Here is a 23,328-nt window from a genome sequence, read left to right on the forward strand (position 1 = left end):
TGTGTGTCCTTTGCCCTAAAGTGGGTCTCTTGTAGGCAGCATGTTGTAAGCTTTTTTTTCTGCCACTGTGTCTTTTGATTGGAGAATTTAGTTCATTGAAATTTAGGGTGATCATTGATAGGTATGTATTTATTGCCATTTTAAACCTTGTTTTCCCATTGATTCTGTGTTTCTTCATTTTTCTTTTTGTGGTTTGATGATTTCCTTTTATTTTATGCTTGTGTCTTTTTTTCAGTTTTTGTGAATCTATTGTATGTTTTTGATCTGCGGTTACCCTGTTTTTCAAGTATGTTAACCCCTTCTTACATCTACTTGCTTTAGACTGATAGTCATATGGGCTCAAACACATTCTAAAAACGAATCTACATTTTCTCACTCTCCTCCCTCACATTTTATGATTCTGATGTCCTCTTTTACATCTTCAGGTTCATCCTTTTGCTGTTCATCGTGGTTATCATTGTTTTCACCTGTGTACTTGGCTTATTTAAGTACTTGGCTTATTTAAGTGATTTACTTTCCAATAGTGATTTTTTTCTTTCTTATAAATTCTTGCTTCTTTTGTATTCAGAGGAGACCTTTCAATATTTCATTTAGGATAGGTTTAGTATTGATGTATTATTTTAGTTTTTACTTGTCTGAGAAATTCTCTCCTATTATAAGTGATAATCTTGTTAGGTAAAGCATTCTAGGTTGCAGATTTTTCCGTTTCAAGATTTTGATTTTGAATATATCTTGCCACTCTCTTACTTCTGTAGAGAAATCAACTGATAGCCTTAAGGGGGTTCCCTGGTAATTAACTCTTTGTTTTTCTCTTGTTGCCTTTAGAATCCTCTCTTTAACTTTTGCCATTATAATACATCTTAGTGTGACTCTGTTTGGGTTCACCTTTTTGGGGATCTTCTGTTCTTCCTGTAGCTGGATATCTGTTTCCTTCTTTAGTTTTGGGACATTTTCAGCCACAATTTCTTCAAATACATTTTCAATCCCCTTCCTTCTTCTCCTTATGGAATCCCTATTATGCACAGATTGGCACACTATATATTATCCCATAGGTCTCTTATATTGTTCTCATTTTTTTCATTTGGGTTTTTGTCTACTCTTCTGATTGATTGAGTGATTTCCATTATTCTATCTCCAGATCACTTATTCAGTCTTCTGCATTATTCATTCTGCTATTCTTCATTGCCTTTAGTTCAGCTTTTGTGCTGCAGATGAGGTTTTTAAATTTTTTTGGCTCCTCTTTATAGTTCCTTTTTGAACTTGGTGTCTATTAGACTGGAGAGGTGTGTGTGTTTCATTGTCCATTCTTTCAGGGGAATTCTTGGTTTTTTAACTGGGAGTGGTTCCTCTGCTTCCTCATTTTACTTATATTTCTCTTACTCTGTAAGTTTAGGAGAGATGACTATCAACTGTGGTCTTGGAGAGCTATTTATATGTGGGAGTATCCTTGTGTAGCTTGTCTGGGTTTAATATTTTTGGTGTGAGGGCTGTTTTTAGTATGGGTGCCTGCTGCCACTTTCCTCAATGTGTGCTGTTCATTATCCCCTTGACAGGGGTTGGGCAGATGTGGTGGCTGGTGCCAAGAACCTGGGGTTCTTGGCGGTAGCAGCTTGTGACTGCTCCCAGAGCTCATGTAGGTGGTGTCGTGTCACCTGAAAGTGCACATGGCAAGAGAGGTTGCTATGGTGGGTGCCAACCCTCCCCTTGCATGCCCCCCAACAATGGCACCTCACCTTTAAGGTGGGCCCAGCCTTCCTCCACATAAAACCTCAGCTGCAGTCACCCCAGACTCCAGCCCCTTCAGGCTGTCTCTGTGTAGCCAACCCCAGTCCTCTCCCCTGGTCTGATCTCCAAACTCCGAGGTTTAGCACCCAGCCCTAGTATGCACTGACCAGTTGTGTAGGCCTCTCTCCATTCTGTCTGCTGCAAACCAGTTGCTGTGCTCTCTTCTGAGGCTTCGAAGCTCCCCCTCTGTCCCTGCTGATCTCCTTACTGGTGAGAGGACTTCCCACGGTGTGGTATACTTTCTTCTTTCGGAGCTCCCTCCTAGGGGCACAGGACCACCGTCCTTATTCCTTTCTTTCTTTTTACCAGGTTACATGGAGATTTTCTTGCTCTTTCAGAAGTCTGAGGTGTTCTGCCAGCACTCAGTAGATATTCTGTGAGATTCATTCCACATGAAGATGTATTTTTGATCTATCTGTGGGAGGAGGTGAGCCCCACGTCCTACTACTCCACCATTTTGATTGGTCCCCCTGAGGTAGATACTCTTATTTTCCCCTTTTTACAATAAGGAAACTGAGACCCAGATTACATAAATAACTTGCCCAAGACAAAACAAGGAGTAAGTAATCAGCTGAACTTCAAATCCAAGCAAACTAGTACAGAGACTGTGTTCTTAATTAATATGGTTTAATGCCTGTAATATATTAATAATTACAGAAAAGTTTTAGAAATAGAGAACTGATAATGTCAGTAAAGGGTTTCATGAGAGAGCATAGACACATATGTCAGATAGAGGCTTGACTTCTCACTCTGCCATTTACAATCATTGTAACAATGGGAAATTTGCTTCATGTGTATGAGCCGCCTTCTCTTGAACTATAAATTAAAAATAATCGTTTACTTTTCTCCAATTGTGAAAGATTTTTAAATGGAGCTAGTACATAAAGAATAGACAGGTGTAGTCTTATAGAGAGTAGAGGAGAGAACATTCTACAAGGAAAGAGTTTAATCAAATACCCAGAATTGTATACAAGCCAGAATCTTCAAAAGATTCTGAAGTATTTCTAACTTATTTCTAACTTAAAATATTTGTACTGGGGAATATGGGAGAATAGTAGTTGGTGTCAAAGTAGTCAAGTTACATGAGTCCTGAAATGATTTAGTGGAAGCTCTAATTGATGTGGCTGAAAGGGAAAGTACAAATGATATTTTGTAACATTTCTTTCAAATTGTAAGCATGCTTTATCTTTAATAATATGCTGTGCAGGATTTGACAGAAATTTACAAATATTAAAATAAGTGAGTTCCTAATTTCTATTTGTGGGCATAGGTCAGCTCAAATTATTTTTCAGGTTCAAAATACATTTGTACTATATTCTTCTAGGAAACATACTATTTCTGAAGTGCGTGTAAATGAGGAAAACTGAAAGATATTCCTGACAATGGGGATGAAATATTTTTAAAAATCTAATTGAAGTACACACAATAGTGAAAATCATAGCCTGCTGTGCTTTAAAGTCAATCAGTTTATGAACATTTTCTAAGCAAGAGAAAGTGATTTGTGTTACTCAGGATGTTGACGCATTGTAGTATACCAAAGTAAAAACTGAATTTTGGTGTCAAGATTTTCTAAAATCTAGGTATTTATTATATTTTGTCCCCAAGTTATTCTTTTAAGCCATCTTCTAATTGTTTTGTTTTAATTCATTTCAATGTTTCTCTATGGTTATGATTTCTAAACATTAGGTTTATGCAATCATGCACAAAGCATAAATATATTAAAAGTAGCTGATATTTGATTTCTAGAGTAACATTCTATTTATTTGGTTTAGTACATCTTGTTTTCTTGCAAACACAGTGCAAATACTTTGATTCAACATGGATTCAAATTTGTCCCCACACTTCCTGTTTATATTTGTGTCCATATGTTGTTTTTTTCTTTAGCATTTAAAGACTTTTGATGTTTACTACCTCTGTAATGTTAAAAACATTTTTCAGGACTAATGTTAACTTGTTCTAAACAGAGAAATTTTGAATTTTCTCTTAAAACATGAATTTAATTGTACCACCCAATACAAATTAGAGGTCTCATGTAAATTTGCATTGTATTTAAAGACGAATCGCATTATCCTTATTAAAACTTCATATACTTGAAAAATGCTGATTTTTTCTTAAAAAATTCTAGGATAATTCAGCTATCATATATTTTTAGGTACTGTCATAGAAAATTGATGTACTGAGCAATCTGTCTTTGCATCACATAAGTAACTTTTACATAAGGCCATTTTCAAGTTTAGTTGCAGTTCAACAGAAAACAAAAACACTGAGTACTGGCCCCCCCCCCCCACACACACACACAAGGTGGATTGAGGTGGGGCTGAGAGCAGTATGAACAACAGTGTACTTTTGAGCCCACACAACAGGTGAAAGGTGACACAACAGAGCACACCCACAGGTGTACTGCTCCAGTAGAGGCATACTCAGTGGTTCCTCTCCCAGTATGAGTGCTCCAAATCCTGGTGACCTCGCACTGCAGATCATAAAAACATCTCAGAAAGGGAGCTGGAGGCTCTACTCCAACAACTAGGGAGCAGACCCTGCCTTAGCAGGACAGTGATAACCATAGAGCAAAGAGGAGGCCCCACTCAATATCTAGTGCAGGCTCATGTCACCACAATATCAGTCACACCTCTTATCAAGGGGATAATGGCCAACGTACACAGAGAAAAGAGTTGGTAGAGAAAACGTAATTTTTTTTTCTAGAATATGTTTGAGGCTATATGACTACCAGTCCAAAACAAGTAGATATAGGAAGGGGTTAACATACTTGAAAAATAGGCCAACCACAAAAGGAAAAACAAAAAGGAAAACATAAGGACAAAGAAGAAATATAAAATCAATGGGAAAACAAGGAGTAAAATGTCAATGAATACATGTCTATCAGTAATTACCTTAAATGTCAATGGACTAAATGCTCCAATCAAAAGACAAAGAGTGGCAGATTGGATTAAAGCAAAAAACAAGAGCCTACACTATGCTGCCTACAAGAGACCCCCTTTAGGGCAAAAGACACACATAGATTAAAAGTGAGGAGATGGAGAAAGATACTTCATGCAAATGGAAATGACAAGAAAGCAGGGGTCGCAAGACTCGTATCAGAAAGTAGACCTTAAAACAAATGCTATAAAGAAAGATAAAGAAGGACACTATATAATGATAAAAAAATCAATACAAGGAGAGAATATTACACTCATCAACATATATGCACCCAAATACAAATGACAAATACTAACAGACACAAAGGGAGAAACTGACAGGAATACAATAATAGTAGGAAACTTTATCACCCCACTCATCACTGCATAGATCTTCTAGATAGAAAATCAATAAGGCAACAGAGATCCTAACTAATACAATAGAATAATCTCCAGGACATTAAATCCAAAAGAAACAGAATATACATTCTTTTCAAGTGCACATGGAACATCCTCTACATACTTGGGCACAAAACAAATCTCAACAAATTTAAGAGTATAGAAATTATTTTAAGCATCTTTTCTGACCACAAAAGCATGAAACTAGAAATCAACCACAGAAAAAGAAACCAGAAAAAAAGAAACAAAAAACAAACAAGAAAACAATGACATGGTGACTAAACAACATGCTACTAAAAACACAATGGGTCAGTGATGAAATCAAAGAAGAAATTTTAAAATACTTTGAGGCAAATGACAATGAAAATACAACCATACAAAATCTATGGGATGCAGCAAAAGCAATTTTTAGAGGGAAGGTCATAGTGATACAGGCCTTCCTTAAGAAACAAGAAAAATCTCAAGTAAAACATTAACCCACCACCTAAAAGAATTAGAAAAAGAAGAACAAACAAAACCTCAAGTCAGGAGAAGAAAGGATATAATAAAGATCAGAGAGGAAATAAATAAAATAGAAATTTGAAAAAATTAATAAAACCAAGAGCTTGTTCTCTAAAAGAGTAAATAAAGTTGAACAAACCTCTGGCCAGGTTCACCAAGAAGAAAAGAGAGAAGACCCAAATAAACAAGATAAGAAATGAAAGAGGAGAAATCAGAACAGATACCACAGAAATACAAAAAAAAAAAAAAAGACAGTATTATGAACAATTATATGCAACAAGTTTGACAATCTTTAAGAAATGGACTTCTTAGAAATATACAGCACAACAAAACTGAATAAAGAAGAAATAGATAACTTGAACAGACCAATCACTAGAAATTACATAGAATGTGTAATTAGAGGGAAAATAAAACAAAAGCCAACCCCTTACAAACAAAATTCCAGGACCAGATGTCTCTTCACTGGAGAAGTTTACCAAACATACAAAGAAGAACTTACACCAATCCTTATACACAGATGAGATGTCATTATATGCAGATGAGATGTCATTATACGCAGATAATATATATATATATATATATAGAAAACTCTAAGACTCCACACAAAAACTACCAGAACTCATAAACAAATTCAACAAGGTAGCAGGATACAAGATTAACATACGAAAATCAGTTGCGTTACTTTACACTAACAATGAAATATCAGAAAGGGAATGTAAACAATCCGTTTTAAAGTAGCACCAGAAAAATAAAATACTTGACAATATACCTCACCAAGGAGGTGAAAGATTTATATGCTGAGGACAATAAAATATTAAATAAAGGAAATTAAAGATGATTCAGAAAATGGAAAGATATCACATGCTCTTGGATTGAAAGAATTTATATTGTTAAAATGTACTACCCAAAGCAATCTACAGATTTAACATGAACCCTATCAAATTAGCCATGACATTTTTCACAGACCTAGAATAATCCTAAAATTTTTATGGAACCGTAAAAGACCCAGAATTGCCAAAGCAATCCTGAAGGAAAAGAACAAACAGGAGGCATAACCCTCTCATATTTCAGACACTACTACAAAGCTACAGTAATCAAAACAGTGTAGTATTGGCACAAAAACAGACAAATCAATGGAACAGAATAGAGATCCCAGAAATAAACCCACACCCCTATGGTCAATTAATGTTTGACAAAGGAGGCAAGAATATACAATGGGGAAAAGTGTCTTCAGCAAGTGTTGTTGGGAAAGTTGGACAGCTGCTGTAAGTCAATGAAGGTAGAACACACCCTCACACCATACAGAAAAATAAACTCAAAGTGGCTTAAAGACTTAAACATAGGATATGACACCATAAAACTCCTCGAAGAGATCATAGGTAAAACGTTCACTGACATAACTCGTACCAGTGTTTTCTTAGGTCAGTCTCCTAAGGCAATAGAAATAAAAACAAAAATAAACAAATGGGACCTAATCAAACTTACAAGCTTTTGCACAGCAAAAGATACCATAAACAAAATGAAAAGACAATCAGCAGACTGGGAGGAAATATTTGCAAATGATGCAGCCGAGGGCTCAATCTACAAAATATACGAACAGCTCATACAACTCAACAACAAAAAAAGATCCAATCTAAAAATGGGCAGAAGACCTAAATAGGTATTTCTCCAAAGAAGACATCCAGATGGCCAATAGGCACATGATAAGATGCTCAATGTTGCTAATTATTAGAGAAATGCAAATCAAAACTACAATGAGGTAACACCTCATACAGTCAGAATGGCCTTAATTAAAAAGCCCACAGGGCTTCCCTGGTGGTGCAGTGGTTGAGAGTCCGCCTGCCAATGCAGGGGACACAGGTTCGTGCCCCGGTCCGGGAAGATCCCACATGCCATGGAGCAGCTAGGCCCGTGAGCCATGACCACTGAGCCTGCGCATCCGGAGCCTGTGCTCCGCAACAGGAGAGGCCACAACAGTGAGAGGCCCGCGTACCGGAAAAAAAAAAAAAAAAACAGCCCACAAATACCAAATGCTGGAGGGGGTGTGGAGAATAAGGAACCCTTCTACACTGTTGGTGGGAATGTAAGTTGGTGCAGCCACTATGGAAAACAGTATGGAGGTTCCTCAAAGAACTAAAAATAGTGTCGACATATGATTCAGCAATCCCACTCCTGGGCATATACCCAGACAAAATTATAATTCAGAAAATACATGCACCCTTATGTTCATAGCAGCACTATTTACATTAGCAAAGACATGGAAACAACCTAAATGTCCTTCAACCGATGAATGGATAAAGAAGATGTGGTGTGTATATATACATATATATATATATATATGTATATATATGTATATATGTATATATACACACATACATACAGTGGAATATTACCCAGCCATAAAAAGAAATAATGTTATTTGCAGCAACATGCATGGATGGACCTAGAGATTGTCATACTAAGTGAAGTAAGTCAGAAAGAGAAAGACATATACCATATGATATCACTTATATGTGGAATCTAAAATATGACATAAATCAACATATCTACGCAACCAAAACAGACTCACTGATATAGATAAATGACTTGTGGTTGCTGGGGGTCGGGGTGGGGGTGCTTGGTAGAGGCGGGAAGCACTGGGAGTTTGGCATTAGCAGAGGCAAAGTATTATATATAAGATGAATAAATAACAAGATCCTATTGTATAGCACAGGGAACTATATTCAATATCCTGTGACAAATCATCAGGGAAAAGAATATGGAAAAGAATGTGTGTGTGTGTGTGTGTGTGTATGTCAGTTTGTTGTACAGAAGAAATTAACACAATGTTGCAAATCAACTATAATTCAAAAAATATTTTTAAAAAATTCATATACTTGAAAAATGGTTAGTTTTTTTCTTAAAAATTCTTGGATAATTAGCTATCCTGCATTTTTAGGTATTGTCATAGAAAATCGATGTAGCAAGAAATCTGTCTTGGCTTTGCATCATTAAGTGACTTTTACATAAGGCCATTTTCAAGTTTAGTTGCAGTTCAACAGAAAACAAAAACACTGAGCGCTGGCACCCCCCACCCACCACCACACACATACACACACACTCAAGGCAAGAAAAAGAGCGAGCGATCACTGGTTCTAAAGGAAAATGGCCAAAGAGAGTTTTCCAAATCTAAGTTATACATAATCTAATTGAATGCAACTGGCTTAACAGAAATAGGGTTTATATTCTAATGCCCACAAATACTCTTTTTCTAGCTACAGAGAGTTCATATTGGAAACTGTAATAAATAACAGTGAGCTTTCTATTTCCAGGATTGTGGCTGACTGGAATTTCAGAACATTACTCAGTAAAAATGCTGATAACAAAAATGAAACAAAACTTTTTTTAATGTGGTGACATGAGGGAATAGATAAAATCACCCTAAGGCCAGATAAAATAAGAAAACACTGAGTCTACTAACATAACCAACTTTGAAGCCCACATTTATTTTGGAGTAACTGCCAATGGTGTGGATTATGTGTTTTAAGATTTTAAGACTTTTGAGCATGGAGTTCAAGATGGCAGAGTAGGAGGCCATTGAGCTCACATTCCCCTCCAAACACCAAAAATTACATCTACATGTAAAACAATTCTCATAGAAAACAAGCCAGAAACTGGCAGAAGATCTCTTATACAATCAAAGCTGCAAGAAAGATCCCCACATAACTGGGTAGGACAAAAAAAAAAAAAGGCATCAGGATGGGACTGGAACCCCTGGGAGTGGTAAGAAGGGAGTATCCACGTCAGCAGACCCTTCCTCTGTGAAACCCCCCTGTCTGCCAGAGGTTTGATGAAACAGAGAGTGTATAGGGAGAGGCCTGGACTCTGCTTGTGAGGAGTGTGTGAGTACTGGCTTGCTAGCAATCAGGGTAGAGAGAGACAAGCACTGACAGCTTCCACCTCACTGCACTTCCCAGACCAAAACACACACCAGGCAGAGCTGCTAGTATGCACAGCAGCTAGGCACTGAAACTCGGGCAGAGGAGCCCTGGGAGAGAGCTCAATCTAGCTTCACAATGGCATCCCAGAGGGCCTGGAGTATGGTCCAGGTTGCCATTGTTAGTGCACTCACTCAGGGCAGAGTGCAGGTCCACCACAGAAGACCCATTGTCAGTGTGCTCACTGCAAGGGCTTGGATCTGGGGTGGGACTCATGTCTGAACCCATAATCTTCCCACCCACAGTGGGGGCGTGTCCTGCAGTGGCAGACATTGTTGGCTCCCACACGAGGTGGTGGGCAGCATCACAGAATTGTACATCCTGGCAGCAGCACCTGGGGAGGAATAAGCAGTTGTTCCTTTCCCAGTGGTAGCATTCCTGTTCCATACACCTCACACCACAGCTTGAAGCTCAATCTGAGGTGGAAAGGCATCACAGCCACATTGATTCCTGCAGCCACAATACCTTGGCCCTCAGTGCCAGCCATGCACTAGATCTGGGATGAATACAACAGAGAAAGGAACACAACCATGAGGTGCTTCTGGGCAAAACCATGGTTGCCTGCGTGAGCAGCACATAGGTTCCCTGTGACAACACAGGCCTCACTTCGTTCAGAGCTCACCTCCTTGGAGAGAGAGCATACACTTAAGAGCAATGGAGCCTCATCAGACTTGACCCTCAAGGCTTCTACTCCAACAACTGGAGAGCATACCCTGCCCTTGATAAGGCTGCGACAGCCACAGAACAAAGAGGAGGCCTCACTTAATAGGCAGGGCAGTCTCTGAACACACAATACCCTCTATATCAAGTGGATAATGGCCAGCACACTAAGAGGAAAAATACGGCAGGCATTCATATCAAAAACAGACTTCACATCAAAAATATTGGGCTTGTCCTATATCTTGATTGTGGTGGTGGTTACACAACTGTACACAACTGAAATTTGTCAAATTTCATAGAATTGTACACAAAAAGGTAAATTTAACTGTATATTAAAAAATGTATCTTAATAAACTTCAGTAAAATGACAAAATATATATATTGGGCTCATACAGTCTACCCAGGGACCCTTCCATATAAAAACACCCATTTAAGATAACAGTAGATAACTGTTTCTCCTAAATTCATAGACACAGAGAAATTCAAGTAATATGCAAAAGCAGAGGAACTACACCCAATTAAAAGAACAAGAGGAATACCCTGAAAGAATAAACAAAGAAACAGGCCTCTCCAGTCTACCAGACCCCAAGTTCAAAAAGGAGGTAATAAAAATGCTAAAAAAAATTAAGAAAGAGTGTTGAAAGAAATGCAAATCACTCTAACAAGGAACTAGAAAATATAAAGAGGAATCAATCAAAATCAGACAACTGGGCTTCCCTGGTGGCGCAGTGGTTGAGAGTCCGCCTGCCGATGCAGGAGACACGGGTTTGTGCCCCGGTCCAGGAAGATCCCACATGCCGCAGAGCAGCTGGGCCTGTGAGCCATGGCCGCTGAGCCTGCACGTCTGGAGCCTGTGCTCCGCAATGGGAGAGGCCACAACAGTGAGAGGCCTGCGTACCGCAAAAAAAAGAAAAAAATCGGACAACTCTATTGCTGAGATACAAACCAATCTAAAAGCAATGAATACAATGCAGAAGAATGAATAAGTGATCTGGAAGATAAAACAATGGGTATCACATAATCAGCAACAGAGAGAAAGACAAATTTTAAAAAAATGAACACAACATATGAGATCTATTGGATAATATAAAACATACCAACCTATGAACAGGGGTTCCAGAAGGAGAAGAAAAATGGAAGGGGTTCATAAACGTATTTGGGAACCTCCCTGCTGGCACAGTGGTTAAGAATCCACCTGCCAATGCAGGGAACACGTGTTTGAGCCCTGATCCAGGAAGATCCCACATGCCGCGGAGCAACTAAGCCCATGCACCACAACTACTGAGCCTGCGCTCTAGAGCCCACGAGCCACAACTACGGAAGCCCACATGCCTAGAGCCCATGCTCCGCAACAAGAGAAGCCACCACAATGAGAAGTCCGTGCACCACAACAAAGAGTAGCCCACACTCACTGCAACTAGAGAAAGCCCGCACACAGCAACAAAGACCCAGTGCAGTCAAATAAATTAAATAAATATATTAATTAATTAAAAAAATGTTTTTGAATAAATTGTGGCTGAAAACTTCCCCAACCTAAAGAAGGAAACATATCCAGCTACAGGTAGCACAGAGGGTCCCAAAAAAGAAGAAACTAAACAGACCCACACCAAGACATATCATAATTAAAACAGCAAAAGTGAAAGAGATTATTCTAAAGGCAGTAAAAGAAAAAGAGTCAGTTACTAGGGAACCCACACAAGACTATCAACTGTTTTCTCTACAGAAATATTGCAGGGCAGAAGGGAGTGGTAAGATATATTCAAAGTCCTAAAAGGGAAAAACCTGCAACCCAGGATATTCTACCCAGCAAGATTATCATTTACAATTGAAGGAGAGATAAAGAATGTCTTAGACAAGCAAAAATAAAATAATACACCAATACTAAACCTATCCTAAAAGAAATATTGAAAGGTCTTCTCTAAATATAAAAGGAGAATCTATAGGAAAGAGAATATCACAATAGGAAAGGCACATATATAAAAGGATTGAAGGTGACTTAAATAAGCCAGTACATAGATTTAAAAAAAATCAAACAATTTTGTTTGTAAAAGCATTTATGACTGCAATTAACAGCAAAAGGATAAACAAGAACATGTAAAATAGAACATCAAAATCACAAAATGTAGGGGAGGGGAGTAAAAAAATGTAGATCTTTTAGAATGTGTTTGAATTTATATGACTATCAGTCTAAAGCCAGTAGACATAGTTATGGGTTAACATACTTGAAAACCAGGGTAACCACAAATCAAAATAGATACACAAAAAACAAAAAGAAAAGAATGCAAGCATAATACAAAAGAAAACCATCAAACTACAAAAGGAAAACAAAAGGAAGAAATAAACAAAGGAGAACTACAAAATCAACTGGAAAACAAGGTTTAAAATGGCAATAAATACATACTTACTAATAATTACTTTAAATGTCAATGGACTAAATGCTCTGATCAAAGACAGAGTGGCACATTAGATTACAAGAAATAAACAAGAATGTACAATATGCCCCCTGCAACAGACTCACTTTAGTGCAAAAGACACATATAGGTGGAAAGTGAGAGGATGGAAAAAGTTATTTTGTGCAAATGGAAATGACAAGAAAGCAGGCATAGTGATACTCAGATAAGATAGACTTTAAAACAAAGCCCATAAAGACAAGGAAGTACACTAATATAATAAAGGGATCAATACAAGAACAGGATATTACACTCATTAACATATATACATCCAATATAGGAGCACCTAAATATATAAAACCTAAATACATATATAAAGGGAGAAACTGACAGGAATCCAATACTAGCAGGAGACTTTAATACACCTCTGACATCAATGGACAGATCTTCCAAACAGAAAATCAACAATGCAAGAGAAATCTTAAATGGCACAATAGTACAGCTGGGTTTAATTGATATGTATGTGACACTATATCCAAGAAAACCCAAAACAAAACAAAACACAAAATCAGAATACACATTCTTATTGAATGCACATGGAACATTATCTAGGATAGACTGCATACCAGGACACAAAACAAGCCTCAACAAATTTAAGAGGATAGAAATTATTTAAAGCATCTTTTCCGATCACGTTGGTATGAAACTAGAAATAAAACACAGAAAGAACACGGGAAAAAACTTATCTCATAGAGACTAAACAACATGCTACTAAAAAACCAATGGGTCAACAATGAAATCAAAGAGGAAATCTGAAAATACCTCAAGACAAATGACAATGAAAACACGACCTTACAAAATCTATGGGATGCAGCAAAAGCAGTTCTAAGAGGGAAATTCATAGAGATACAGACCTTCCTCAAAAAACAAGGAGAATCTCAAACAACCTAATCGACCACCTAAAAGAACTTAAAGAAAGAACAAACAAAACACAAAATCAGCAGAAGGAAGGAAATAATAAAGATCAGAGAGGAAATAAAATAGGGATTAAAAAAAAGGTCAATAAAAAAAGAAGAGTTGGGCTTCCCTGGTGGTGCAGTGGTTGAGAGTCTGCCTGCCGATGCAGGGGACATGGGTTCATGCCCTGGTCCAGGAAGATCCCACATGCTGCAGAGCGGCTGTGCCCATGAGCCATGGCCGCTGAGCCTGTGCGTCCGGAGCCTGTGCTCCGCAATGGGAGAGGCCACAACAGTGAGAGGCCACGTACCGCAAAAAAAAAAAAAAGAAGAGCTGCTTTTTGATAAGATAAATAAAATGGACAAACCTCTAGCCAGGCTCACCAAGAAGAAAGAGGGCCCAAATAATATAAGACATGAAAGAAGAAAGATAACAACTAATACAACAAAAATAGAAAAAAAATTATAAGAAAATACTATGAACAGTTGTATGCTAACCAATTAAACAACTTAGAAGAAATGGACAATTTTCTATAAACATACAGCCTGCCAAAATTTAGTCAAGAAGAAACAGATAATTTGATCAGATTGATCACTAGAAGTGAAATAGAATCAGTAACTTAAAAAAAACCAAAAAACAAAACTCCCTGCAAAACAAAGTCCAGGACCAAACAGGTTCACTGGGGAATTCTACCAAACATACAAGGAACTTACACCAATCCTTCTCAAACTATTCCAAAAGATAGAAGAGGAGGAAAAACTCCTCACGTCATTCTATGAAGCCACTATCACCCTGATTTCAAAACCAGAAAAAGACACACACACACACACACACACACAATTACAGGTCAATATCTTATGATGCAAAAATTCTCAACAAAATATTAGCAAACTGAATCCACCATACATAAAAAGAATCATATACCATGATCAAATTGGATTCATTCCAGAGTCACAACAATGGTTCAACATACACAAATCAGTCTATGTAATACACCACATTAACAAAAGGAAAAACAAAAACCACATGAACATCTCAATAGATGCATAAAAAGCATTTGACAAATTTCAACATCCATATATGACAAAAACTCTCACCGAAGTGGATATAGAGAGAACATATTTCAACATGATAAAGCTATTTATGACAAACCCACAGACAACATAATATTCAATGGTGAAAAGCTGAATGTTTTCCCACTAAATTCAGGAAAAGGACAAGGATGTTGATTCTCAAAACTGCTATTCAACATAGTATTAGAAGTCCTAGCCACAACAACAACACAAGAAAAAGGGGAAAAATTATCTAAATTGGAAGGAATGAGGTAAAAATGTCACTACTTGCAGATGACTTGATATTCTATATAGAGAGCCCTAAAGTCTCCACACAAAATCTAGTGGAATACATGAATTCATCAAGGTAGCAGGGTACAAGATTACTATGCAGAACTCTGCTGCATTTCTTTACACTAACAATGAAATATCATGAAGGGAATGTTAAAAATATATATACATTTTAAAATCAAATCCTTAAAATAAAATATTTAGGAATAAACTTAACCAAGGAGATGAACGACCTATACACTGAGACCGATAAAACATTAATAAAGGAAACCACAGGTTATTCAAAGAAGTGGAAAAATATCTCATGCTTTGGTATGGCAAGAATATTGTTAAAATGGCTATACTACCAAAAGCAATCTACAGATTTAACATGATCCTTATCAAAATATCTATGATATTTTTCACAGAACTAGAACAAATAATCCTAAAATTTATATGGAACCACAAAAGGCCCAGAATTCCTGAGGAAAAAGAACATAGCAGTAGGCATAACCCTTCCAGACTTCAGACAATACTACATAGATATAGTACTCAAAACAGCATGATATTGGCACAAAAACAGACAAATCAATGGAACACAATAGAGATCCCAGAAATAAACCCACACATCTATGGTCAGTTAATGTTTGACAAAGGAGGCAAGAATGTACAATGGAGAAAAGTCTCTTCAGCAAATGGTGTTGGGAAAGCTGGACAGCTACATGTAAATCAGTGAAATTAGAACACTTCCTCATACCATATACAAAAATAAACTCAAAATGCTTTAAAGACCTAAATGTAAGACATGACACCATAAAACTCCCAGAAGAGAACGTAGGCAAAACATTCTCTGACATAAATTGTAGCAATATTTTCTCAGATCAGTCTCCCAAGGCAAAAGAAATAAAAGCAAAAATAAACAAATGGGACCTAATCAAACTTAAAAGGCTTTGCACAGCAAAGGAAACCATTGACAAAATGAAAAGACAACCTATGGAATGGGAGAAAGCATTTGCCAACTATGCAACCAACAGGGGGTTAATAGCCAAAATATACAAACAGCTTATACAACTCAATATCAAAACAAAAAAAAATCAAAAAATGAGAAGACCTAAAAAGAAGACATATGGATGACCAACAGGCACATGAAAGCATGCTCAACATTGCTAATTATCAGAGAAATTTAAATCAAAACCACAATGATGTATCACTTCACACCAGGCAGGATGGTTATCATCAAACAGTCTACAAATAGTGAATGCAGGAGAGTGTGTGAAGAAGAGAGAACCCTCCTACACTGTTGATGAGAATGTAAATTATCACAGCCACTATGGGAAACAGTATGGAGGTTCCTTAAAAAACTAAAAATAAAGCTACTATATGAACTAGCAATCCCACTCCTGGGCATATATCTGGAGGAAACTAGAATTCGAAAAGCTACATGCAACCCCGATGTTCATGACAGCACTGTTCACAATACCCAAGACATGGAAACAACCCTGTGCCCATCAACAGATGAATGGTTTGAGAAGATGTGGTATATATATTATAATACACACACACACACATATATATTCACACACACAAAATAGTACTCTGTCATTAAAAAGAATGAAATATTGCCATTTGCAGCAACATAGATGGACCTAGAGAATATTATACTTAGTGAAGTGAGTCAGAGAAAGACAAATACTATATGATATCAATTTTATGTGGAATCTATAAGTTAATACTAATGAATCTATATATAAAATGGAAAGACTCACAGACACAGAAAACAAACTTGTCATAACCAAAGGGGAGAGGAGGAGGGGAGGGACAAATTAGGGGTACAGGATTAACAGATACAAACTACTATACATAAAAATAGATAAGCAATAAGGATTTACTGTATAGCACAGGACATTATATTCAATATCTTGTAATAACCTATAATGGAATATAATCTGAAAACAAATAACTGAATCACTATGTTGTACATCTGAAACTAACACATTTTAAATCAACTATATGTCAAGGTTTTTTTAAAAAAATGGAAAAAATAAATAAACCAGCACATTTGTAATCTGCACTACACAATTTAGCACATACCCTTTTGTATATTTCATTATTGTTTTTCCTCCCGACTAGATTGTGACTACTTAGGTAGTATAGTATGAATCATGAATTATACTTCATATCCACCACAGAATTTAACACTGTATTGGATATAGTAGGTAACAAAATACTTACTGGTATATTGACCTATGCTAAAATTAAGGTTTTCAAGTTTCCATAGGTATTTAGTTGTTCTAGTATTTCAAGATTTGATGACATACTGTGTACCTAAGTGTCCATCAACAGATGAATGGATAAAGAATGGAATACTACTCAGCCATAAAGTGAATGAAATATTACCATATGCAGTAACATGGATGGACCTAGAGAATATCATACTAAACAAAGGAAGCCAGACTGCAAAAGACAAATATTGTATGATATCTATTATATGTAATGATATCTCTTATTTGCAGTCTAAAAAATAATACAAATGAATCTATATACAAAACAGAAATAGAATCACAGACATAGAAAACAAATTTATGGTTACTAAAGGGGAAAGGGAGGGGGTTGGGCTAAATTAGGAGTATGGGATTAACATATACAAACCATTATACATAAAATTGATAAGCAACAATGGTTTACTGTATAACATGGGGACCTATATTCAATATTTAATAACTATCATGGAAAATACCTGAAGAAAAAATATATACATATGTATGTATATACATATATACACACACACATACATCTATATCTGAATCATTTTACTGTACAAATGAAATTAACACAATAATGTAAATCAACTATACTTCAATTAAAAAAATTAAGATTTAAAGAGTATTAAATGCTTATAGGAGTCGGAAGATAAAATCTGGTGTTGACTAAGTTATGAAGAATTAGGCAAAAATATATTAGCCATAAAGATGGCTACTACAGAGTGATTTGAAATATACAACTTGATTGTCATAATCATTTCACACTGATAGTATACTAAATCACCATGCTACACACTCTAAATATATACAATTTTAACTTGTCAACTATACCTCAATAAAGTTGGGGGAAAAAAAAGTTCAATTTACTATGAAGGTGTAGCAATTCTAAACATTCATGAACTTAACTGCATGGCTCAAAAATATATAAAGAGGGACTTCCCTGGTGGTGCAATGTTTAAGAATCTGCCTGCCAGTGCAGGGGACATGGGTTCGAACCCTGGTCTGGTAAGATCCTACATGCCATGAAGCAACTAAGCCCGTGTGACACAACTACTGACCCTGTGCTCTAGAGCCCACGAGTTACAACTGAGCCCACGCACCACAACTACTGAAGCCCACACATCTAGAGCACATGCTCCACAACAAGAGAAGCCACCACAATGAGAAGACTGCACACCGCTATGAAGAGTAGCCCTTGCTCACCACAACTAGAGAAAGCCTGTGCGCAGCAACGAAGACCCAATGCAGCCAAAAAACAAGAAAAAATTAAAAATTCAAAATATATATATATATAAAGAAAATTCAGAGAAACACAAAAAGAAATGAACAAACTGACCATTGTAGTAAGAGATTTAAACACATACCTATTAATAATTGATAGATCAATACACACACTATCAATAGGATATAGAATATTTTAACATAAATGTCTAACGAACATTTAGAAAAGGCTGCACCCAAAGAGTTGTAGACCATATGCTATTTTTAATAATCCATGAAATTAAAATTAAAAATTGTCCATGTGCTAGGCATTAAAGCACGTCTCAGTAAACTAAAATAAAATCTATTAGTATATCCACACTCTCTGAGATCAACAAAACATTTCATAATTCAGTAACAAAAGTAATGTAAATTAAATACACTTGTAAATTTTTGACCTATCTTCTAAATAATCCATGGGTAAAGAAGCGATCATAATTAGAGGATAATTACAACTAAATGATAGCAAAACTTAATTTTCAAAACTTTTCGAATATAGTTTTAAAAGTATGTAGAGGGCAATTTATATACTTAAATGCTTATATTTGAAATTAAGAACATCTGAAAATCTGATGGTCTGAAAATGAGTTAAGCATTCATCTGAAATAATGTGAGTGTATGTGTGTGTGTAATTGAGAATACTGCCAAAGAAAATAGAAATTTAAAAGACCAGAAAATACCAAAATAATAAACTAAAAATTAGTTATTTGATCAATTTATGACCAAAATGAGCAAGAAAAAAATAAAGAGAAACAAAAGAGAAGGCAAATAATTAATAGCAAGAATTGTATGGAAGAAACTGTACTTTCAAGGGATATTAAAAGATTTTTAATTGAAGATATTATGAAAAATTTATGTTATTAATTTGAGAACATTGGGGGAATAGGTACATTTCTAGAAAAATATTAATTATAGATAGCAACATATGAAAAAGTAGAAAACTTGAATTCTAGAACCAGCAGATAAAACTGCCCTATGCAGAAAACCTCAGGCTCAAATAGATAGAAAGGAACCTCCTTAACTTGATAACAAAGAGCCTAAATCAATGTAAGAATTATCTTCAAAATCAGGATGAAGAATAGGATGGCAACTCACTACTTTCATTCAACATTTTATTGGCGGCTAAGCTAGAGCATAAAAGCAAGAAAAATATAATAATTTGGTTTAAAAAGGAAGAGTAACTACTGACTTTTGCAGGTATTTTAAAAAACAGTAATTTACAAATTATAAGAATTAACGAACATGTGAAGCAAGGTTGCTCAGGAGAAAATCAATATGATAAATTCAATTGTTTGTGTTTTTTTACAGAAGCAACAAACATGTAATAATAAGGATTACATTTAAAATACTGACCGAAGTATGAGTTACCAAAAAATAATCTAATATGAGCAAGATCATTATCTGGAAATTGATAATGTTTATTGAAAGACATTAAAGACAACTTAAATGGAGTATGAAGAGATGTACATAATATTTATACTGTCTAGGAAAAACCAATAGCTATCAGTATAGAAAGGAATCTATAAATAAATTACAATTACAATCCAAATTCCAATAGCTATTTTTTCTGTAACTTGACAACCTGATTCTTAAATGTGTTAGATAGAGGGGGAAAACAATCAAGATCCATCAAGAAATTTCTAAGGAAGAAGAATAAGATGGGTAGATTTTACCTACCTGTCATTTTTAAAGCTGTAGTAAATAAAACAATGTGATATTAGTGCAGGGAAAGACCAAAAAGAAACCAAATGAAAGGTGCAAAACCTAAACCACACATTTACCATGAACAAATAAAGGTATAAACAGAGGTTGCATTTGTATATCAATAGGATGTGATTAACTCTTCCATAAATTATTACAAATAATTGATTTCTCATACAGAAAATGAAAATTGTTCAACTTTTGTTAAACAATTACAAGAATCAGTTCCAAATATATCCATTATTTATATGTGAAAGGTGAATATCTAAAACTGTTTGAAGAAATTTTAGAAAAATAACCTTGTGTTCTTATGATCAGGAAGGTTTTCTTAAGCCACATAGAGGAAAAGGGTATAAGTAAAATAGATTAAAAATAAGAATAAAAGCATATGATCTTCCCAATAGATGCAAAAACACTTTCAACAAAATTCAACACCAATTTATGATAAAAAAAAAAAGCTCTCCAGAAAGTGGACACAGAGGAAACATACCTCAACATAATAAAGGCTGTATATGACAAACCCACAGCTAACATCATACTCACCAGTGAAAATCTATCAGCATTTCCTCTAAGATCAGGATCGAGACAAGGATGTCTACTCCCACCACTTGTATTCAACATAGTTTTGTAAGTCCTAGACACAAAAAATCAGAGATGGAAAAAAATAAATAAAAGGAATCAAAGTTGGAAAGGAAGAAGTAAAACTGTCACTGTTTGCAGATGACATGATACTATACACAGAAAACCCCAAAGATGCTACCAGAAAACTGCTAGAGCTCATCAATGAATTCAATAAGTTGCAGGATACAAAATTAACACACAGAAATCTGTTGCATTTCTATACATTAACAACAAAAGATCAGAAAGAAATTAAGGAAACAATCCCACTTACCACTGCATCAAAAAGAATAAAATACCTAGGAATAAACCTACCCAAAGAGGCAAAAGACCTGTACTCTGAAAACTACAAGATGCTGATGAAAGAAATCGAAGATGACACAAACAGATGGAAATATATACCATGTTCTTGGAATGGAAGAATCAATACTGTAAAACTGACTATACCATCCAAGGCAATCTACAGATTCAATGCAATCCTTATGAAATTAACAATGGGATTTTTCACAGAACTAGAAAACATATTAAATTTGTACGGAAACACAAAAGACACCAAATAGCCAAAGCAATCTCAAGAAAGAAAAATGGAGCTGGAGGAATCAGGTTCTCTGACTTCACACTATACTACAAAGCTACAGTCATCAAAGCAGTATGGTACTGGCTCAAAAACAGAAATATAGATCAATGGAACAGGATAGAAAGCACACAAATAAACACATGCACCCATGGTCAGTTAATCCATGACAAAGGAGGCAAGAATACACAATGGAAAAAATAGTCTCTTCAATAAGTGGTGCTGGGAAAACTGGACAGCTACATGTAAAAGAAGGAAATGAGAACAGTCTCTAAAACCATACACAAAAATTAACTCAAAATGAACTAAAGACCTAAATGTAAAACCGGATACTATAGAATTCTTAGAGGAAAACATAGGCAGAACACTCCTTGACATAAATCGCAGCATATCTTTTTGGATCCACTTCCTAGAGTCATGAAAATTAAAACCGAAATAAACAAATTGGACCTAATTAAACTCAAAAGCTTTTGCACAGCAAAGGAAACCATAAACAAAACGAAAAGACAACCCACAGGATAGGAGAAAATATCTGCAAATGAAGTGATCAACAAGGGATTAATCTCCAAAATATACAAACAGCTCGTGCAGATCAGTAATAAGAAAACAAACAACCCAATCAAAAAATGGTCAGAAGATCTAAATAGACATTTCTCCAAAGAAGACATACAGATGGCCAAAAGGCACATGAAAATATGCTCAATGTTGCTAATTATTGGAGAAATGCAAATCAAAACTACAATGAGATATTACCTCACATCAGTCAGAATGGCCATCATCAAAAAATATACAAACAATAAATAATGGAGAGGGTGTGGAAAAAGGGAACCCTCCTTCACTGTTGGTGGGAATGTAAATTGGTACAGCCACTATGGAGAACACTATGGAGGTTCCTTAAAAAATTAAAAATAGAGCTATCATATGATCCAGCAATCACACTCCTGGGCGTATCTTCAGAGAAAATCATAATTCAAAAAGATACATGCACCCCAATGTTCACTGCAGCACTATTTACAATAGCCAAGACATGGAAGCCATCTAAATGTCCATTGACAGATGAATGGATAAAGAAGATGTGTTATACATATACAATGGAATATCACTTAGCCATAAAAAAAAATGATGTCATTTGCAGCAACATGGATGGACCCGGAGATCATCATACTAAGTGAATTAGTCAGACAGAGAAAGACAAATATCATATGATGTCACTTATATGTGGAATCTAAAAAATGATACAAATGAGCTTATTTATAAAACAGAAACAGACTCAGAGACTTAGAAAACAAATTTATGGTTACCAAAAGGGAAAGGTGGGCTGGGGAGGGATAAATTAGGAGTTTGGAATTAAACATATACATGCCACTATATATTAAATAGATAATCAACAAGGACCTATTATATAGCACAGGGAACTCTACTCAATATTTTGTAATCACCTAAATGGGAAAATAATCTGAAAAAGAATAGATATATGTATAACTGAATCACTTTGCTGTACACCTAAAACTAACACAACATTGTAAATCAACAATACTCCAATTTAAATAAAAATTTTAAAAATAAAATTTAAAAAAATCTTCTTTATCGAAAGACCCAAAAGAGGATAGCAGTATATTACATAATGGATAAGAGATATTTTCAACACATGTAACAATAATCAATTAGTTACCAGAATACATCAATTAAGAAAACAAGATAAGTTTATAAAGCAATTATACTCCAATAAAGATATTAAAAAAAAGAAAACAAGATAAGCAATGCAACATGAAATTGAATATGCATTTCATAGAAGAGGAGACACTCATGTTCAGTAAAAATGAAAATTTGCCAAGTAGTCAAAAAAAATGTAAATGTCAGCACATGAAACACTCTGTCACAGCAGTCAAAATGACAAAAATTGAATATCAAGTGTTGTGGAGACAGAGAAAGAGGAACTCTGAAATTTCTGGTAACTGAGGAAATGGTACAGCAATTTAGGAAAATAATTTGAAATAACTTAGTAAAT

General features: G+C 35.6%; 1 protein-coding gene and 1 long non-coding RNA gene across 17 annotated transcripts in view; one reads left to right on the forward strand and one right to left on the reverse strand.

Annotated features, from left to right (window-relative positions):
* The window catches only part of PCDH15 (protocadherin related 15), a 718,778-nt gene that overhangs the window by 78,471 nt on the left and 616,979 nt on the right, over positions 1-23,328 (forward strand). The window lies entirely within an intron of this gene.
* LOC113623147 (uncharacterized) lies at positions 1,114-19,393 on the reverse strand. The gene is made up of 4 exons (XR_003433796.1): positions 19,384-19,393; positions 18,750-18,752; positions 6,987-6,991; positions 1,114-1,197 (listed from the first exon to the last, which is right to left on the reverse strand). It is a non-coding gene; the product is annotated as an uncharacterized LOC113623147 (long non-coding RNA).

Source organism: Aethalodelphis obliquidens, unplaced genomic scaffold (genome assembly GCF_003676395.1).
Source record: "Aethalodelphis obliquidens isolate GAN/ISIS:26980383/991018 unplaced genomic scaffold, ASM367639v1 scaffold11, whole genome shotgun sequence".
Classification (NCBI taxonomy): domain Eukaryota; kingdom Metazoa; phylum Chordata; class Mammalia; order Artiodactyla; family Delphinidae; genus Aethalodelphis; species Aethalodelphis obliquidens.